This window comes from Sinohyriopsis cumingii, unplaced genomic scaffold (genome assembly GCF_028554795.1).
Source record: "Sinohyriopsis cumingii isolate HCF-2022 unplaced genomic scaffold, ASM2855479v2 utg000555l, whole genome shotgun sequence".
Classification (NCBI taxonomy): Eukaryota; Metazoa; Mollusca; class Bivalvia; order Unionida; family Unionidae; genus Sinohyriopsis; species Sinohyriopsis cumingii.
This window is the reverse complement of record NW_028315910.1, coordinates 429,798-450,190: the sequence shown is the minus strand read 5'-3', so window position 1 is coordinate 450,190 and position 20,393 is coordinate 429,798. Positions and strand designations below refer to the sequence as shown.

The 20,393-nt window shown below is 33.4% G+C and overlaps 1 protein-coding gene across 4 annotated transcripts in view; it reads left to right on the top strand.

The window, feature by feature from the left end:
- Window positions 1–20,393, top strand: part of LOC149773788 (glutamate decarboxylase 1-like) — a 112,665-nt gene that overhangs the window by 21,016 nt on the left and 71,256 nt on the right. The window contains exon 1 of one of the 4 annotated variants that reach the window (XM_089945997.1): window positions 18,090–18,179. The exons of the other annotated variants lie outside the window; for them this stretch is intronic. The gene's annotated coding sequence lies outside the window, so the exon portion shown is untranslated. Of the gene's footprint in view, window positions 1–18,089; window positions 18,180–20,393 lie in introns of those variants that run through there. 4 annotated transcript variants of the gene reach the window in all.

Here is a 20,393-nt window from a genome sequence, read left to right as displayed (position 1 = left end):
ACACAAACATATCAGCACAATACAACTATGCAATAAAGCAAAATAAATAAATTAAAATTATAAACAGTCCTGTGTTTAACTTTTCACAGGAAATATTAGAGAAAAATGAATATTTAATGTAAACAGGCATTCATAAAAACATCATTGTTAGATGGATTAGTCTAAATAAAACAAATTCATACAGATAGGCAATTATAAGGAACAAATACCTGGATTGTCTTTTTATAGCCAATCCCTTTTGTTTTTCACTTTCACCTGAATAAAAATAAGCGTTTCACACAATTTGGCTTATGGATTGAAACGTACACTCATGATTGCAAATTCTGAGGAATTCAAACTGTAGATTCTGGATTGGCTGAGACACATTTCCTTTTGTATACCACATACATTTATAAAATATGCCTCAATACCAGTCAGGTTATATTCCCTAGTGTCTGTTGCAAGAATTAATCCCAAAAACATTCCCTTTACTGGATTTGTATTCAAAATATACACTGCATAAAAATGCTCTCTTTTTGGAGAATTTTTTTTTTTTTTTTTGGGGGGGGGCAACAAAATAAGTTGTTTGCGCTTACTATGAGCACAAAAACGTAAAAAGATTATATTTTATTGGCTAATTTTTGTTATTTCTGATGCGTTGACCTTCACAGAACTATTATATTTATGAACCTTTGATGAAATTGTAATTTTGGCCTGTTATCCCAAATATATATACCTTGGAACAATGGATAGGTAAATTCAATAAGTTAAATGGCTTCAGCACCTAGTACAGAGAGAGAGAGAGAGAGAGAGAGAGAGAGAGAGAGAGAGTCATAAATAAGTTAGTTTCTTCACAGAATAAATAGAAACCACTAGTCAATTTATGCCTGCAGTTGTAAGATATATGATCAAAAAGTAACAACTACTTTATAAGCATGCAATACATTTTAAAGAAAATAGACCACCCTGCTTTGGTGTATGCGTTTTTGTTTTCGTAAGGTACTATAAATCACTTAGATCTTCGATAAAGCACGTGGTTTTAGAGAACGATTAAAACTTCGTTGCTAGCCTACACCTTAAAAAAGGAACCGAAAGAGTTGCAATGTTTATCGACACAAAATGAATGCAGTAAAGATCCGTGGATCTTGATTAATCGGTGCATAAAAACACCGAAACGCCGGAACGAATTGAAAACACCGAAACGCAATATGGTATATACCACAGCTGGAAACTGTGAAATTTGCGACATTTTTGAAATAAAATAATATTTACTAAGTATCCAATATTATTTTTACAGAAGTTTAATACTTAATCTATTTCTAATAAATAAGTATTAGTAATGATTTACTAATAATGCCAGCATAAATGAACTTTGTGAAAATCAGCAATTTCAATAGCCGTACAGCGTAAGCATAACTATCAAGAATTATGCGCGGTCAATTATTTTAACGATCTAAATACAAAGCTACATGCAGAAATGCCAGGTCAAATCATTTCTGTATTTATTTTGGAATTTACATCACAACTAAAAATTTTGGACTGTGATTCAAGTAGTTATATTTTCCGTATCGATTGTTCAATATAAATAATAATAAGAAGAAGACGAAGAAGAAGGAAAAAAAAAATACACGCAATTTCCCTTTTATAACAGCTTTTCTTCAATACCCATATGTATTCACTTCTTTGTAAATGGCATCAGCCGCTATTTTCAAAATTGATTTTCAAAACCACATAAGCGGCAAATCCAGTGTTTGATTGCTATGAAACTAGTAGGCCTATCTTTACACAACCCGCATTTCTTGTTCATATTTGTGATAAGTTTTAAATTTCATATTAATATGACTTACATCATAATTTTATGGTAGGTTATATGATGCTTTGTATATAAACATGTACAAACTTGTAAATTACCCTTTGGAATATGTAGGAATATATAGTGTGGCAACGTGTTAATTACCTGGTATATTTAAGTGAACGATATGTATATATATATATATATATATATATATATATATATATATATATATATATATATATATATATATATATATAGAGAGAGAGAGAGAGAGAGAGAGAGAGAGAGAGAGAGAGAGAGAGATAGCTACGACGTCGTAGCCTCAACTTGATTTGTTGTGGTTGAGGCTACGAACTGATCCCATATCATGTAATGGAGCAAAAAAAATCATCACTGAAGTCAGAAAAACAAACAGGATAGAAATCAACTACATAAGTATAATCATGCTGTGAAAGAAGTTTGGCTTATTTTGAATTTATTAAGCCCTTACACGATAAAATAAATTGACATGGTTACTCTAACCGTATCCTGTCCGCCATGACAGATAACGCGAGACTCTCGCCGTGACCCCTTTTCTACGTAAGGCTTGCCAGACCATATTTTGGATATTCTACGCTACATTATTATCAATTAAGTGCGAATAATCGCTTCTTGGTGGAATTTCAAAGTTGCCGATAAACCGTATTTACTTTTAATGCGCAGAATTTCTGACCCAAACGGCGCCAAATTTTTACTACGATTTGTTTACATTTCCAAATATGGCGTCAGTGTCCTTATATGGCACACAAACAAACGAGGCTGAGAACGGGAGTAATCATTATTTGAAATAATATGGCGGACGATCTAAACAAAAATATCGGCTAAAAAAGGTAAATGAGATTTTACAACTATTTCTACAATGATTTTCGATACTTCCGGTATTAAATAAGAGGACTACTCAATTTATTGGATTATATGCAAGGACTATGTTTAAAGTGTTATTATTAGGCTAAAAGAGTGCCGGGTGTGAATCACACCCGGCTTGCTCCATTAACACGTATATGCTCATGTTAGTACCCTGTCCACGAGGTACGAGTAAGGGTACTAATATTAGTACTAAGAGAGAGAGAGAGAGAGAGAGAGAGAGGGCCACGGACATAGCAGTTTCATTGATATAACTTGGTATGTGTTTATTTCTGTTGTTCATCATATTTAATCTTATTTGCTGTCCGAGCACTTGTCTTATATACATATAATTAATAATCAGTGTTTCCCTTTACGCACATTTGTGCGTCAGGGACGCACGCTGGAGAAAATTGACGCACACATTTTGTTGCCGTGCGTTTTTTTGACGCAAAGGATTTTCATAATGTGATCAGGATTTATTTAATACCCAATGCATTGGATGATGGATGGCATCGTAATTTCTTTGCGCACAGGCATTGACTGGTTCCCTGCTTTGTTTGCTCCTTGCCTTGCGCTCCTCTATTCGTATAGCAGAGTGCAACGCAGGGAACATTCGAAACAATGAACCAGACTAGCATAGGCAATGTTATGACGGAGTAGCTTCCCCTAATCTCGCGAGCTCTCACGCGATTTCCATTAAGCTCAGCAAACCGTCATCTAGATGTTTAATCTCATTGCTTGATGCACTAGAAAGTGATCTCCAGATTAAAACACCGTGCACTAAAAATCATTAGCGAATAAAGTGAAAGAAGCAGAACACAGTAGAGTAACTGTGGATCTAACTTTAATGAAAAATGGAGAAAATAATGCCCTTGACGGGAATACGGTATTCATACATTACGATTACCGGTGTGACTTATGATCGCGTGATTGCGAAGACTGCAAAAGTGAATAATCCTTTCTTGACAGTGTTTTAGAATTTTAAAAAATCTGCCCTCGTTCACCACAAGATATCTGGAGAACACATTATAACCCAAGACATTCTTTCACAACAAAGAAATCAGTAAACTTGCAGAGACAAACGCGTTATTTGGATTACAAAGCGGGTCATTGCAGATTTTGTTGGTTTTTAAGTTTGCTGCAATAAAAAATAGATCTTAAAGTTCAAGTGTAACTTATTAGAAAGAAGATAATCATTATCCTCCTTGATATTTGGATAAATATGTTCTAGGACGAAGTACAGTGAAACTGATGATAGTACACATTTTATGAAAGAGTAATTTGACTGCCATTTTGTTAAAAAGATTTATTTGGCTTTTTGTATTGGCATGTATGTACTGTGTTGGGCTATACTATTGCTTCATATTGATTATAAGGGGACTGTTAAAAGAACGACTTTAAAAGAAAAATGAACTAATAAAATTATTCTTTGAATGGACAATGCATTTGTTTGTTAATTGTGCATGTTGATTTATTTGTATGTTTAGAGAGAGAGAATGTTGTGCAAGTTGCAATATCCTATTTGAAGCTGAAAAAGTACGAGTCATATGAAAATTTGTCAGTATATTTTTGACCCCTACATCTTTTATTTGACCCCCAGTTCTGACACCAAGTTTTTTTTTTACCCTCAATTTTACACCCCTGGGGGATACACTATATATGTGTGTGTGTGTGTGTGTGTGTGTGTGTGTGTGTGTGTACATTTTGAAACATGTTCCAAAACAATGTCTGTTTATTAACCCCATTTTTGCAACTATCTGATATCCTTAACTCTTCCTTCAATAGTTTACGAAATAATGTCCTGTATGTATGTATGTATGTATGTATGTATGTATGTATGTGCATGTATGTATATATGTATGTATGTGCAATCAAACTGGGGAGTTTTGTGAATATGGACTCATATGTATTTTGCTCTGCTTCACTTTCTCCCTTTCTAACATTTATTTTGTTGTTCATATGAGAGAGAGAGACAGAGAGAGAGAGACAGAGAGAGAGAGAGAGACAGACAGAGAGAGAGAGGGAGACTGACTCTCACACGGATACACTCCTTCAGATGTACACATTCAATTTCAGATTTATAAATCTATTAATAATATCAATATTTAGTGATAATACATGAATATTAAAGTCTAATATCAAATTTTACACATACCTTACACAACAACATTTCACATCATGGCTGTCAAATAAATGTATCAGTACAATATAGTATGCAATTCTAGAATAACAACCGCAAACAAACACCGAGCTATAAATACATGCATATATAGATATTCACTTTTCAACAAGAAATCTTACACCACAACAAAATTACACACAATCACTGTCAAAGTTAATAGTACCATATAGAATGCAATCCTTGGATCGCAGCAACTTTAAAAACATGTAAACCACAAGAACGCGTATAAATATATATTCACTTTTGAACAAAAAACTTTAGGAAATAACAAAACTGCATACAATGGCTATCAAAGTTATCAGTACAATTTGTGATGCATTCCTAGAATAACAGCACACTTATTCATAATTTTCCATGCCTTTGTTTTTCTGTGTAGATGACAAGACAAAAAGCTGAATAGAAAAGAATGTTGAAAAACAGTACTACAACTAGTGATTAAATATGTGGCATTCAGAAAGTCTCATAAGAACATGTGATTTTATTGGAAATTCAAGAAAAGAAAAAAATCACATTAAAAAAATTAAAATTAATGCTTTAAGACAAGTCCAATTATGTACGTGTGACGCAAAGTTCAAACATTTTGATTTAATACTACATATATGGCCAAATTTTGTGATTTCAATTTACTGTAATTTTATATTGTATTGACAACTGTTACATTAATGTTTGGTGGTCGAACTAAGTCATAAATTGTACAACAAATTAAGAAGCTTCATTCTTACAAACAGTAAATACGTGACATCATCAGACAAGCAGTCAGAAATCGTGGTTCCTATGGCACACTGAAAGAAATCAGGACAAAGAAAACGGAAAATAAACGAACCAACAGTTACAAATAATAAGAATAAGACAAATAGCATACTTTTACATTCGTATATTGCAACAAACGAACTTCTTGTCGCATGGTTTTCAAAATCTCATACGCCGCAAATCAACTGTTTGATTGCTAATAACTTGAAATCTTGAAATGCCCTCATTTATTGTAAATACTTTGGATCATGTTCAAATTTCATATTAATAAGATTTATATTATAATTTTATTATGTGATGCAGTGTATATCAACGTGTATATATTAGAACAGGGTGGGCCATCGTCTTCAACCCGCGGGCCACATGAACCAAAATTGTTGTTCGTATGCGATGCATGCCGATTTACATAATAATTATATAACTAATTTTGTATGAGCGCGGGCCACATAAAAGATTCCCACGGGCCACGTTTGGCCCATGGAACTGCAGTAGGAAGACCCTGTACATGAAAATTGTCCTTTGGAATATATAGTACGGCAACGTGTTAATAACTTAGTATATTGTAAAGAACGATATATATATATATATATATATATATATATATATATATATATATATATATATATATATATATATATATATATATATATATATAGTGTTATGAGGTTGTATGCTGAGGCCAAAGTGTTATGAGTTTTATAGAAATAACTTGGGATGTGTTTATTCCTGTTGTTGCTGTATTATATTGCTGTACTCTCCGAGTGGGCACATCAGACTTGCCTTATTTGTATAATAATTTGTAAACATTTGTGTGTTATATGAAACAAAAACATTTTGAAATATGTTCCGAAAATTGTCTTTGTGCAGCAAACCCATTTCTGCCATTATCCAGTATCCCATTCTCTTCTTCCAATAGCAGAATAGGTTTTTAAAAAACGGTCAACGAAAGAGGGAAATGATTTGACACGCCATTCTCGCATGTTTCTTTCCATTTAGACCATTATCGCGCATAATTCATGATAGTTTACACTTAAACTATATAGCTGTTTCACCTGCTGGTTTGCGCAGATCTCACACATCCCGGAACTTAAGATAATAAGAAAAATGTAATTATTAATAACCACAATATAATAATCGACTTAATAAATCAATATTAATATGTGTTTATTAGTAATAGCAGAAGCATTAAACTCATGTATAAATTGCAATACACGCTGTTAATATTAAATATTGTTACTTTCCAAGCTGTCGCCAAAATGCGCAGTTTCCTGCTTTCTTTTAGTTTGATGTTGCATCACTTGCAGAAAAGAATGTACATAATAATTTATTATATAAATAATATTAAATTTCACGTATGAATTATACATACACAACCAATATACACTGTGATATATACGATATAATTGAAGTGTGTTTCGGTGTTTTTATTGCGTTCCGGTGTTTCTATGCACCCGAGCATTAATTATTTCTGGTAAAGGAAAAACTTTAGAAATTTAGAGCTCCGTCTGTTGTCATAATGCCATGCTGATCTCTAGTACGTCATTATGACAACAGATGGCGACACGAGATGGACAACAAAGACGATACTGATAAAACTTTGTATTTACATTATTGCAAGGCCAAATCTGTATGAAAACAGCAGTTAAAATGATGTAATTGTAGTATGGCAAGTTAATAAACAGAATGTACAAAACTTATAATAACTGACAAAGCGTTTACCCTACGACAAACAACAGAATAAATTCATTAGTTAGCAAACTGCAAGATACAATGACGAAGAAGGAAAATAGATCTAAGCATTTGCAAGCAGCCATTTACAGCTTGCATTAATGAAGAATAGAAGATTCATCATTAGAATTATGAATGTAGCACTTGCAAGCAGCTATTTACAGCTTGCATCAATGAAGAATAGAACATTCATGATTAGAATTATGACTGTAGCACTTGCAAGCAGCCATTGATAATAAAATCTGCCACGTACAATTTGCATCAATGAAGAATACAATGTACATCGATTGAATTATGAAAGTATCACTTGCAAGCAGTCATTTACAATAATGCATTGAGGAAGGTTAGCAAATACACGCATATAATTATGGCGGTAATCCCCCTCCGTATTTGACTAGGGCGTTCATATTCCTAAACAAAACTGACATTCTTCCAACAAATTGTTCGTTTAGTCGCATGACGATTTTACTTGCAGATGATTGTCCTTTGGGTTTCGATAATTCTCGACTCATGATCGTGCATTTCTGATGGATTTGTGATTTGGTTTCAAGGTAAACTATTGTTTCCAATCTTAAATTGGAACATCCAACTACAAATTATCTTTTTTTGTTGTCCGTTTGTGAATGCTCTTTGCAGACACTGCAAAACATGGTATTTACTTCGGGGTTAAAATTAAGCCACGGCCGATCGGATTTCCACTTCTTTAGAAAAGTTCGGTTCCTACTTTCTTTATCATACTGTTTGTCGCGTTCCCTTTTGTCCTCGTTATTGGCAATGTTAAGGCATTTGGCCGGATTGTCCACATCTTGTTTAATTCGCCACATTGTTCTCTTCGCTTCTTTGTTTAACTGTGATCCTGGTCAGTGCGACAATTACGCTTTGCACACCATTTTTAATGCCAAATATAAACCGCCTTGGTGATCTGGATTTGCTTGCGCGAGTTGCATCAAGTTTAGTAACTAAAATAGCAAGTTGTTTGTCCGCATTTATATTATGGAATTCATTAAAAATACGAGAAAAACAAACTTTAAAATAATTACATGCATTCATTTTTTTATTCGTTAGGCGGACTTGTATTGGAACATATTTGTTAATCCGTGAGGAAAACTGTTAGTCGTGGACTAACGTACGTCCGTTAGTTTTGAACCCTGCATCATGCTTAACCAAGTTTTTAGTAAATATGTACCAAACAGTAGGACTCATGAAGTCAACGGCAGCTGACCGCCATCTCAGTTCCCCTTGGGGAACGTGTAGCACATTGGCCCTTACAGCTGTTATATGTATTGAATAATATGTATTGAATAATGTGGAAGGTACAAAACTTTTAAGCTTTTAAATAGATACAAGCAGCTCTTTTCCTCATTAAAACAAGTTTAAATACTGTCTTTCTTATGTTTCCAAAAGTTAGGATCTAAGGTTTTATTTTTTCAAACAAAAACAAAAATATTGAAGTAAGCGCCTGAACAAAATTGATTATTAAAAATTGATCAAAATTACTTGTTACTTTATCTTCGTTATTTCGGTTTCATACGGTACAAGTGCAATATACTGTCCGCTTCCCATAACATATATTTGTTCAAACTACATGAAAAAAGTCAAAGTTCTGATAAATCTGCAATGTCATGGAAGGTTGGAAAAAGGCTTTGAGATTCTCCAAATTCCTTCGGACCTTCAAACCCAAAATAACTGTCCTATACTACGATAGGGTCGGAACTAGCAGAGGCAATTCGGGCTGACTTACAGGATAAACTCGGTCGTTAAAAACATTGAAATGCAAGATTGGCTCCCAGTTTCACAATGTAGCTTCAGTTTCTTAAATATGTGTTAAGTGTTTACACGGTTGTTTATACACTGCACTTTTATTTGTATTTTGCTACAAATATTTCAAGTGATATTTCGTAAACGAAGCATATAATTATACTGGAGGTTACAGTACTAATCAGGTGATTTTTCATATTATATACATAAATATGAACGACCATTGCCGATAAATTTCATACTTTAATTAATCGGAACCCTCCACTGAACTAAAAAATTACAACTACACTCATTCTTTCCATACCGTCAACTGTACTGTTATCGAACTAGTGCAACCGTCGTTATAATGGTTACCAGTAAGATAAAATTTAATTGTTGCAGCAATGGTTGAAAACACAGCTGGCTACGTTTTCAAAAAGAAGTTTATTCGAGAGAAGAATGTGAGAATGAAGACGCCTTTATGTTTTGCCATAACGAGGCTAAAAGGAACCTTCATGGCCAAATGTGCAAAAAGCAATAAGTTTCAGAACAGTATACTGGCAAGGCATGCTGGGTTGCCAGAACCCAAACTGCTGATTGAAGGTCGACAACACCAAGAAGATGTGAATACAGGTTTACAAAAACATTCTTCCAAACAAGACAGCAGTGAGCGTGCTACTTAAGTGTGTACATTGGCTGAGTTTAGAAGACATCCCTTAAAAAAAAAAAAAAACTTTTCTTTAATTAATACACGACTTATCGGCTGAAGAAATTGATGATATTGGCATTTTTATGAATTCTGCCATTCATTACGACTTGGCTACCGCCTGTTCAGATTTACTATCAAATGTTGTTGAGGACAGTTGTATGCGTGACCTACAAAATTCGTCATTTGTGACAGCATTGGCAGATGAAAGCACTGAAAGCACTGACATACCCAACAATAAACGCCTCGTCATATATGCTCAGATGATTTCTGATGATATGAAACCATCAACAAGATTTTAAAAAAAATAAATATAGAATGTTCAGATGCTTCTGGCAAGGGAATTTCCTTATCGGCTTTAGTTACATTACATAACTAATATTTTTGTAGTGTATTTAAACAATTTTTTTTTAAACTATTGAAAACTGACCATCGGCTTGAATAAGTCTCATAGGTTTAGATTCTGACTTACTATTTATAGCCTAGATGAGTCAAATGACTTACATGAAGCCATTTGTGGATATAACAGTGCCCTTAATGGACTCGTCCTTTATGCGTACACGGCCTCATGGATAGGTTCTAAATCACATGAATCAGTTATTGTTATGGGTTGTTATGGGTTTAACACGGTCACGCTCAACTCCCTACATGGCGCTGGCTGAATAAGTGCTGGAAATACACATTGAGATTTAAATCGAAGGATAAAAGCAGGTCATGCGAGCCGTATTTTTGCCCATCCCTGGTTAACGCTATTTTGTCAGCACGATAGACTACTACACATGTATATTCAAACGTATTTCCAAAAAGAACCCGGCATTGTTTGGGCTTTTGCTGTAGCTAGCGAAGTCGAAGGTTTTTGAGGAAGCTTAATACCTCGTATGTTTTTGAGGTAGCTAGCGACTTCGTAGGTTTATGCATGCAGTATACACACTGCTAAACAATGAATCACGAAACTTGACGAGGGTTGCGTCATGATAAGTTGTAGTACCTTCGCGCTCATTGTACAAAGAGGCCTCTGTGATCTGTATTGTATGCTGTGAACTGTATCTTACGTTGTGATCTGTATCTTACGCTGTGATCTGTATCTTACGCTGCAGTGACCGTTGAAATTTTGTGCTTGTCCGACCATTTCTTGCGTCCTGCATATTTTGGATTTGTGAAACTTGACAAATTGGATTAAACTCTGATGTTACAGCATTGCATATTTTACAGAAAATAAGGTCACCGTGATCTTCATCATATGATTTACTTATTGTTAAGTTAATTATAGTTAGCTTGATATTACACATATTCTCCAATGTCATCGGCATCCAAGCCTACGCAATTCAGCTCTACATAGCGTTGTTTGAAACTGCTAATAAATTGGAGTGTTGGAATTGTAGATTTCCATGTATAGGAATATACATTTTGAATAAATTGGTTGTGTGCATTGTAAATTTCCATATTTAGACTATAAACTGTGAATACATTTGTTGCTTGAATTGTAATTTTACATATTTAGGCTCTTAAAATGTGAATACATTTATTGTTTAATTGGTAAATGTACATATTTAGGACTGTATATTGCAGGGCTTGGCAACCCACGGCACGTCAAGAGGTTTTGTGTGGCGCGCGATTTTAACAATGTTGCTCTCTTACTGCTGGCACGCGCTCGTTCGTTTTGTAATTAATCCGGAAAGGGTGGCGCGCTATGTAAAATAGGTTCCCAACCCCGATATATTGCATATTGGTTTAAGTTACGTTCAGCATGTAAACTGTGTATTGTGCAGGTGAATGACGAGATTAATAAAAGTGGGAACTGTATGCTTTTTATGCGAGGTCTCAGCTATGGTGCGTAATAAAAACAGTTACTGATTGGTGTACAATGCTTCTAATTGTAGAGAGACTAACTCTTTCTTACTCAAAGCCTGTTGTGAAATCTGGATGATAGTGGTGAACAATGATAATAGTTTATGACGTCAATTTTATGAACAATGATTTTATAAATAAGAAGAATAATTGACTTCGTTTTTGTTAACTCATTTTAGTACCTATGCTTTGATGAAATACAAATCATTTGGGTTGTATATTTCGAGTTTATCTTATCCTTGGTCACAAGAGACAACATTGTATAGGACAGGATAAATTTAAATTCGTTGTCAGCATGATAATCGTTTACATTAGAGCCACTATAGACTACTATTATGCGATTAATGGAGGCATGTTGTGTACAGGGTGATTACTATTTATTGAAACATTTTTCATGATGATCCTAAACGGAATTAGGCTTCATCCACTTATCTCCGATAATAATAAATAACAATAATAATGCTTCTGACGATGATGATGATGATAATAATAATAATAATAATAATACCATTCTTTATTGAACTATATTCATTGCATTAAAACAGAAGCATTAAATATCGGTAGTAATGTTCAAATTTATTAACTATGGTTATGGTAATTATTTTCTTCGTACTCCTCCTTGTCCACCTACTCCTCCGCCTCCATCATCATCATCCCCATATTATTAATGTTATTGTTATTATTATTATTATTATTATTATTATTATTAGACAAGAAAAAAACATTATTATGCAGAATCATTTTGTTGCTGTCATATTAATGTCTAACATTTCCCTCCAATTTATTGCATAAATATTGATTATCATTAAGACAAGAGGCATGGGTGTATATGGGTATATATAGGTGTATATGGGTGTATATGGGTGTATATGGGTATATATGGGTGTATATGGGTATATATGGGTATATATGGGTGTATATGGGTATATATGGGTGTATATGGGTGTATATGGTTAAAAATGGGTATATATGGGTGTATATGGGTATATATGGGTGTATATGGGTATATATGGGTATATATGGTATCACGATACCAATTGTTTTCCATAAACCTCAATGCTAATGTTTTATGAAATAAATATACGTTCTATCCTACCTCAGTATGCATGTCACACACTGTCAAAGAGAACAATGTTAGATTGTCAATTTGACAAGGACAAAACCAGGTACTCCATGACATTTAAGAGAGATAACTCTGCTAGAACTAGACAGGGGTAAGAGTTATCTAGTCACAACAGACATTTTCAGCCATGTGTACTACATTTTAAAAAAATCTTAAAAAATACAAAATATGATCTATACATAAATTAACATAATCTCACATGTTGCCAAGAGGCTCAACTTTTTTAAAAGCCTAACAGAAAGTACAACTTACATAATGCACCAATCACGCCTAGTGTTGTTGTTTATTTCTTTATACAATGTTCCCTACACCTTAAGCTCCGCCTACCTGGGGGTTGTACAATTGGTACCGTTTGCCATATGGTAGTTTAAGTTTAAAGGGCTTATAGCGGTCACATATGGTAATGTAAGAAACAAATTCTACGTAGTTCACATATCTGATAATCATTAACATTCTGACCCAAAAGACGTGGGGTCTTGGTTTGTCATCACTGTAAAAGTAAGAATTTAGACTGTTAATGAACCCTGACTTTGTCTCTCTTCTGTGGTTTTGATAAACTATTGCCCTGGTGTAAAACCACCAACCTGTCCTGTGTAAAGGGAAGTCTAAGTTTCCTCTGATCATTGACACCCCATTATTGATACATGGACGTTCATATTGGGATGTAGGATCAGGGTTCATTGCCTATCGAAATTTGTAATTCCCCACCAGTAAGTGTCGGCATAGGGGTAGCCGCTTACTAGACGGCCTAGCATTTGAACGACCTTTCATCGAGATATACCTGCATGAAATCGATAGGACTATGATTTATTTTGTCAGAAATTGTTAGCATAGCATTCGTTATATCTTTAATCCGCTGACAGACGAGACGAAACTACATTTCCAAAGTTGTTGTACATAGAATTCGAAAATATTGAATAAAGATCACGTGAACGTTTTAAATAAATAGAACGCACATTTTGTTCTCAATATATTTATTCTGAGAACAATGACCATAAGCCTCTCGATATGGAAAAAAAGATTCATCAAGTACTGATCACGTGTCAGCGATGTATTTTGTTGGTGACACATGACTACCGCATTGACATACGCTCTCTGCTTAATAAATCTGTTTTTGTTCAAGTTACTGTAACATTTACAGATTTCTGGTCGTTGTTTTCTGAATTAATATTTTGAGAAGTTTACGACCTTTCATTTTTCAAGCAAGATTACGCGACTTTCATTTATGTGTTCAATTTATTTTCCTACATCAACATTAGAAATGGTTTAATGTCACGTGACTATTTGACATCTGATGTCATTGACATTTAGGTTGCAAGATTTGTGTAGTCATGTGACTGGGAATGCAGATGGAGACGTTCAGGTCACATTTCATCAACGCTATAGTTTCGTCTCGTCTGTCAGCGGATTAAAGATCATAACGAATGATATGCTCTCAATTCCTGACAAAATAAAACATATTCCAATAGATTTCGTGCAGGTTTACACCCGGAATTTGTCAAATAATTCATAATGCATTTTTCCCCACAGCCAGCCAGTTTTGATAATATTCAGTTCTTACATCGATTAGTTCTTGTTTCCAACATTTCGGTTGGATACCTTTATGTACGAAGCGCTTTCTCTGTTTGAAAATGTTTGAATGAAGCTGCCCTCAGGCTAATATACTAGTAGTCCTCATGTGGCCATCGGGCCAATGTACTAGACTTCATGTGGCGATAGGGCCAGTATGCTAGTGCTCATGTGGTCGTCATGGTGATTTTAGTTTCATACCCTGCAATAATGCGAAAGTTGCATGCACTCCTTTTATGGTCACCACAGTAACACAGACAGTTAATAGAACATATGAAGATATTTTTCCGGCACTTTGAATATATAACTACGCATCACTAGACACAGTCTATAACCATGAATCACTATACTCAATAATTTAGAACACAAAATCACTAGACACAGTAATCTGTAACCATGAATCACTAGACACCATAATCTATAGCCATGAATCACTAGACACCATAATCTATAGCCGTGAATCACTAGACACCATAATCTATAGCCGTGAATCATTAGACACCATAAGCTATAGCCGTGAATCACCAGACAAAATATTGACATATCTGTTCAGAAACATTTAATTCCTATTCAGGAGCATTAAATGCTACTGAAGTATAAATTTAGGGCTTAAATGTTTTATAAAATGTATAAATTTAAGACCTAAATGTTATATAAAATGTATAAATTTAAGACCTAAATGTTATATAAAATGTGTAAATTTAAGACCTAAATGTTATATAAAATGTGTAAATTTAAGACCTAAATGACTAAATAAAATATATAAATTTAAGACCTAAATGTTATATAAAATGTGTAAATTTAAGACCTAAATGTTATATAAAATGTATAAATTTAAGACCTAAATGAATAAATGTTATATAAAATGTGTAAATTTAAGGCTGAAATTTTATATAAAATGTATAAATTTAAGGCTTAAATGTTATATAAAATGTATAAATTTAAGACTGAACTGTTACATAAAATGTACTAATTTAAGACCTAAATGTTATATAAAATGTATCAATTTAAGACCAAAATGTTATATAAAATGTTTAAATTTAAGTTTGAACTGTTATATAAAATGTATAAATTTAAAGCTTAAATGTTATATAATATGTATAAATGTAAGGCTGAACTGTTATATAAAATGTATAAATTTAAGACCTAAATCTTATATATAATGTATAAATTTAAGACCTAGATGTTATATAAAATGTTTAAATTTAAGGCTGAACTGTATATAAAATGTATAAATTTAAGACCTAAATCTTATATATACATATATATATATATATATATATATATATATATATATATATATATATATATATATATATATATATATATATATATAAAATTAAGACCTAAATGTTATAAAAGATGTATTAATTTAAGGCTGAACTGTTATATAAAATGTATAAATTTAAGACCTAAATTTTATATAAAGTGTATAAATTTAAGGCCGAATGTTATATAAACTGTATAAATTTAAGGCTGAACTGTTATACAAAATGTATTAATTTAAGACCTAAATGTTATATAAAATGTATAAATTTAGGACCTAAAAGTTATATAAAATGTATAAATTTAAGACCTAAAAGTTATATAAAATGTATAAATTTACGACATTAATATTGTATAAATGGCATAAATTAGAATTTTATATAAAAAGTGAGAAATCTGTACGCTGAAGGAATTCTATAGCTTATGTATTTTGCAAAACATAAAACTGTCGAGTTCAAATAAACAATGAATACATTTTTTTAAATATGTCCTTGAAAAAAAGATGAGATTAGCATAAGTAAATAATACTATAGCGATAACAACGTATCTAGAGCGCGCTTCAGTCGGGCCGAGTGCCACCATCTTACTATTTGTGTACAGAGAGGGTACCCCTCTTTACGGGGCTCCCATTCATTTAACTTTGATTGGATAATTTCATGAATAGCGGGGACATTCTACGTCATAACCTGCGCAAAGGAAACCATTTGGCTTTTGTTTTAAACTATACGTTATTGGTAAGAATTTGATACGGCTGAGAAAATTTTCATGAAAAAAATCCACAAAACGTGTGGATCATAGAGGGTTTCACGCGGGAGAGGTTTTATTTTTGTATCTAAATGTAGAATGTGCCGAGAAGAATGTGGTACTTTCCTTCGTATCGTGGGAATAGGGTTGTATCATAACATATCCGCCATCTCATCTTTAACCGGAAATGTGTGTCAGTTCTCTCCCTTGAGCACCTGGTAGCGGTAGCAACCACAGTCTGATGTTTTATCAATAAAGTACAACGAAATCTGTGACAGCACGAAATCACCTTAGCATTATAATAAATACACTTATATTTATAGCACATTAAGGTGATTAATTGTAAGGTACTTTACTGACAAAACGTCAGACTCATTCGGTAGCAACTATATACTCAATGAATATAAATATCGTTTCTACCGCTACCTGTAATCAGCAGTTTGTTTTTATTATTACTGATACAAAATAGTATAAAACCTGCTTGATACCTTTGGATATGAAATTAATGTAGTAGCAAAAAAAATTATTACAAATTTATACTGGTATCTTCACAGATGAGATGTGGTTGTTTTCTGTTTGAAGAATAAGACCACCCCCACCCCTCGGAATGATTTAAAAGAATTTTTAAAAAAGTTTTTATGGTTACTCACAGCTCAGGCTGTTGTAGCATACATACCCCCTGCATAAACATCTTCATTTGTCTGTGATTTTATCGTTATTTTGCACTGTTTAAAAAATAAGTTAATATTGTTATGACAAAAAATGCCAGCACAATCCAACTATGCAATAAAGCAACTGCAAAATAAATAAATAAATAAATAGATAAAAAGTATATACAGTACTGTATTTAACCTTTCGCAGGAAATATTAGAGAAATAAATATTTTATGTAAACTTTCAGTCATAAAAAGCATGGTTAGATGAATGAGTCTAAACAAATTCTAATACAGGTAGGCATTTAAAATGAATAAATACCTGGATTGTCTTGTTACATTGTCCATATAGATTTCTTTTGAAAAGTAAGGAGGCAAATGTTACCAGTTTCTTTGTTTTTCACTTTCACATGAATAAAACATGAATAAAAACAAGCTTTACACATAATTTGGCCTTTGGATTGGACATACACTCATAACTGTAAATTCTGAGTAATTAAAGCTGCAAATTCTGGATTGACCGAGGCACATTTTTGTAAATCATGCCTCAATAACAGTCTGGTTTTATTCTCTAGTGACTGCTTCATTAATTAACTTTAAAAAAATCTATTACTGGATTTGTATTAAATTTATACACTGTACAAAAAATGCTCATTGTTTGGAGAATTTTTTTTCTTCTCGAGGCAATAAAATAAGTTGTTTGTACTTGCTATGAACAAAAAACCATCAAAAGCAGTATACTTTGTTTGCTAATTTGTTATTTCAGATACTTTGACCGTCTCGAAAATTCCATATTTATTAACCCGAGATGAAATTTTAAATTTGGCCTGTTATCCCTAAATACTAGTCAAGACGATTTAGATGCATGCAGTTTCCTTTTTATTTGTTTTGTTTTGTTGATTTTTAATACAATTTAGTCGCATCATCTGTTAATGTATCGTTTGTAGTTATGTATATGAGTTTTATATATATATATATATATATATATATATATATATATATATATATATATATATATATATATATATATATATAATTCCTTACTAATTATGTGATTAATGCACTAAGTTCAAGTCCCAAAACAATTTCAACGACCTCGACCTTGATAAATTTATTCCGATATGTACGGAATAAGCCGACTGCCGTTCCGATTGATCGTCAAGGTTTCTCTTAAGTGTAAGCGCAATCTGACACGTGGAGGAGGTCAATAAAGCCGTAAGTACTGACTCTGTTGGAAATAAGTTGGAATATACATTTAAATACAAATATTATATTATGTAATCCACTGTGCTTTTGTATCAGTTGCAGTTATGTATATAATTCCTACTAAATATGTGATTCGAACCTATCCTTGATCATGTACATGCGTTGTTCACTGTGGGGTTCCATAAGGGGAATGGTAAACATGAGTCTGTACTTTTTGGTTGATGGAAGAAAGAAATTCGTAGGTTATGGAATGCATTTTTGTAATAGTCTGTCTTAATTGATAGAATATTATTTCGTTTAATCTTAGACCTATTTAAAAGTTAAAACTTAGTACGAAGTATGTATTCCATGGCTCTTTTGACGCCCTTTACACAGTAGGAATGCCTTTCTTATGATCGAGCGGGCAGTGCGATCGTTCTATTCATGGAAACGACCTTGTTAGTTAACAAACTCTCAGTAGAAATGCATGCTTCTTCTTTCATGATCATATAGAATGTCTGGAACAAAATTAATTAATAAAACTCATGTAGAGTGTACACACGTGCAGGTCGAACAAGTACATGCGTTTGCATCCACATTGTGAAACTGAGCTGACATCATCTGATATGGTGTTTCCCTATGTCCGAATTCATCATCTCAGCCATTCCATGTTCCTCTGACCTTTCCCACCCCATTTTAGATATTTATGGAGCTATGTTTGTGTGTAAGGTCATAAGAAACTCGAAGCTTCGATGACGTTGGAATTCTATATCAGGACTTCACCTACTTCACTTTGTGGGCGTAGCTATGTGATACGGGAAACAGTAAGAGTACCGTATGACGCCGAAAATAACGAAGATAACACAGCACTCACTTTTGCTATGGCACGATGAAAGCGTTATAATGTTTTGTAGTCTAATTTTTACTGAGCATTTAAAAAAAACCCAACTATTTATGCATTTTTATTTATTTAAACGAGTAATATAATTATACATAAGATAAAAACTTTTGGAAGCAAGAGGAATGTGATACGTAAACATTTCTTTTCTGTAGGAAAAATAAGTCAGGTTTTAAAAACTCGCGAATCTAAAAACTTTACTGGTGAAAATAAATGTATCTTGAACATTGTTTAATACATTATTGTAATTTACTTATACATTCCTATTGGCCCTGATCAGATTGCAAACGAGCTCTCTATGGCAACACGCGAGATGTCGAGATGTACCAAGTGACACTGGATCAGAGCTGATTATTTAAAAACGAGAATAGAATGACCTTGAATAACATGTCTGAAGCAAACAGCAGAATTTCTTAACTGAATTAGCTTTATCCTTTTATTTACTTTGTCTTTAGCAGAATGGTCTGATGGGAGGGAGTCTTCTTGACATTTTTTTGGGAGGCAGTCAGTGAATTTGAAACATTTATGGCTAAAGATGTATTTTAGTATTGCTATTGTTATCAGCATTTTCACTAAGACATCGTCTCTTCAGAGCTTCCAACAACATGTTTGTCATGTCTTCTTTGTAAACGGGAATATAATTTCTCCTATCAAATTGTTCTTGCGCCTGTGGATGTGTTCCAGCAAATGTTCCTTCAGGTTGGTCTCGTTGATTAGTTTCGTGATACCTAGGGTTGGAGACGATTCACGTGGAGGTAGTAACCTAGGAGAGCTTGAAGAGGGTGATTCCAGAGTTTGTAGCTCTCTCAGTTAAGCTTGACGGATATACAAATGCTATGAATTTACTTTCTCATTTTTGTTTGCTGATTCCTGCTTCGACTTTCTGTTGAAACTTGATGATCATCTTTTTCATATTCTTTTGCTATTACTTATAATATTGGCTGTAGCTGATATAAAATACCGGAAGTATTGTAAAACGTCTGACTCGATGGTCCAAGAACCTATATTTAGTGTTGCGTATTTGGCCTTCAAACGACTTGCAGAACCCGAGAAAGTTGATATTTTATCATGCATACCAACCATCGTGGATTTAGCTGTTCGACGTGAACGCTCGAAACAGTGCAGGAAGGCTTCTAGGAGACAAATGATTGGTGGGTCTAAAAAAAAGAAACCTGATCCGAAATATGGTGATTTTAACCGCCAAGATTAGGTGGGTATCCTTACTACTACCTAGACAACAAAATATGGCCGCGACAGCAGCCATCTCGAAAATATTGTTGTCGCAGCTTTTCCTGAATGGATGGTCATGCCATGATGGGATTTTCACTGCAGGACGTCTAGTATTA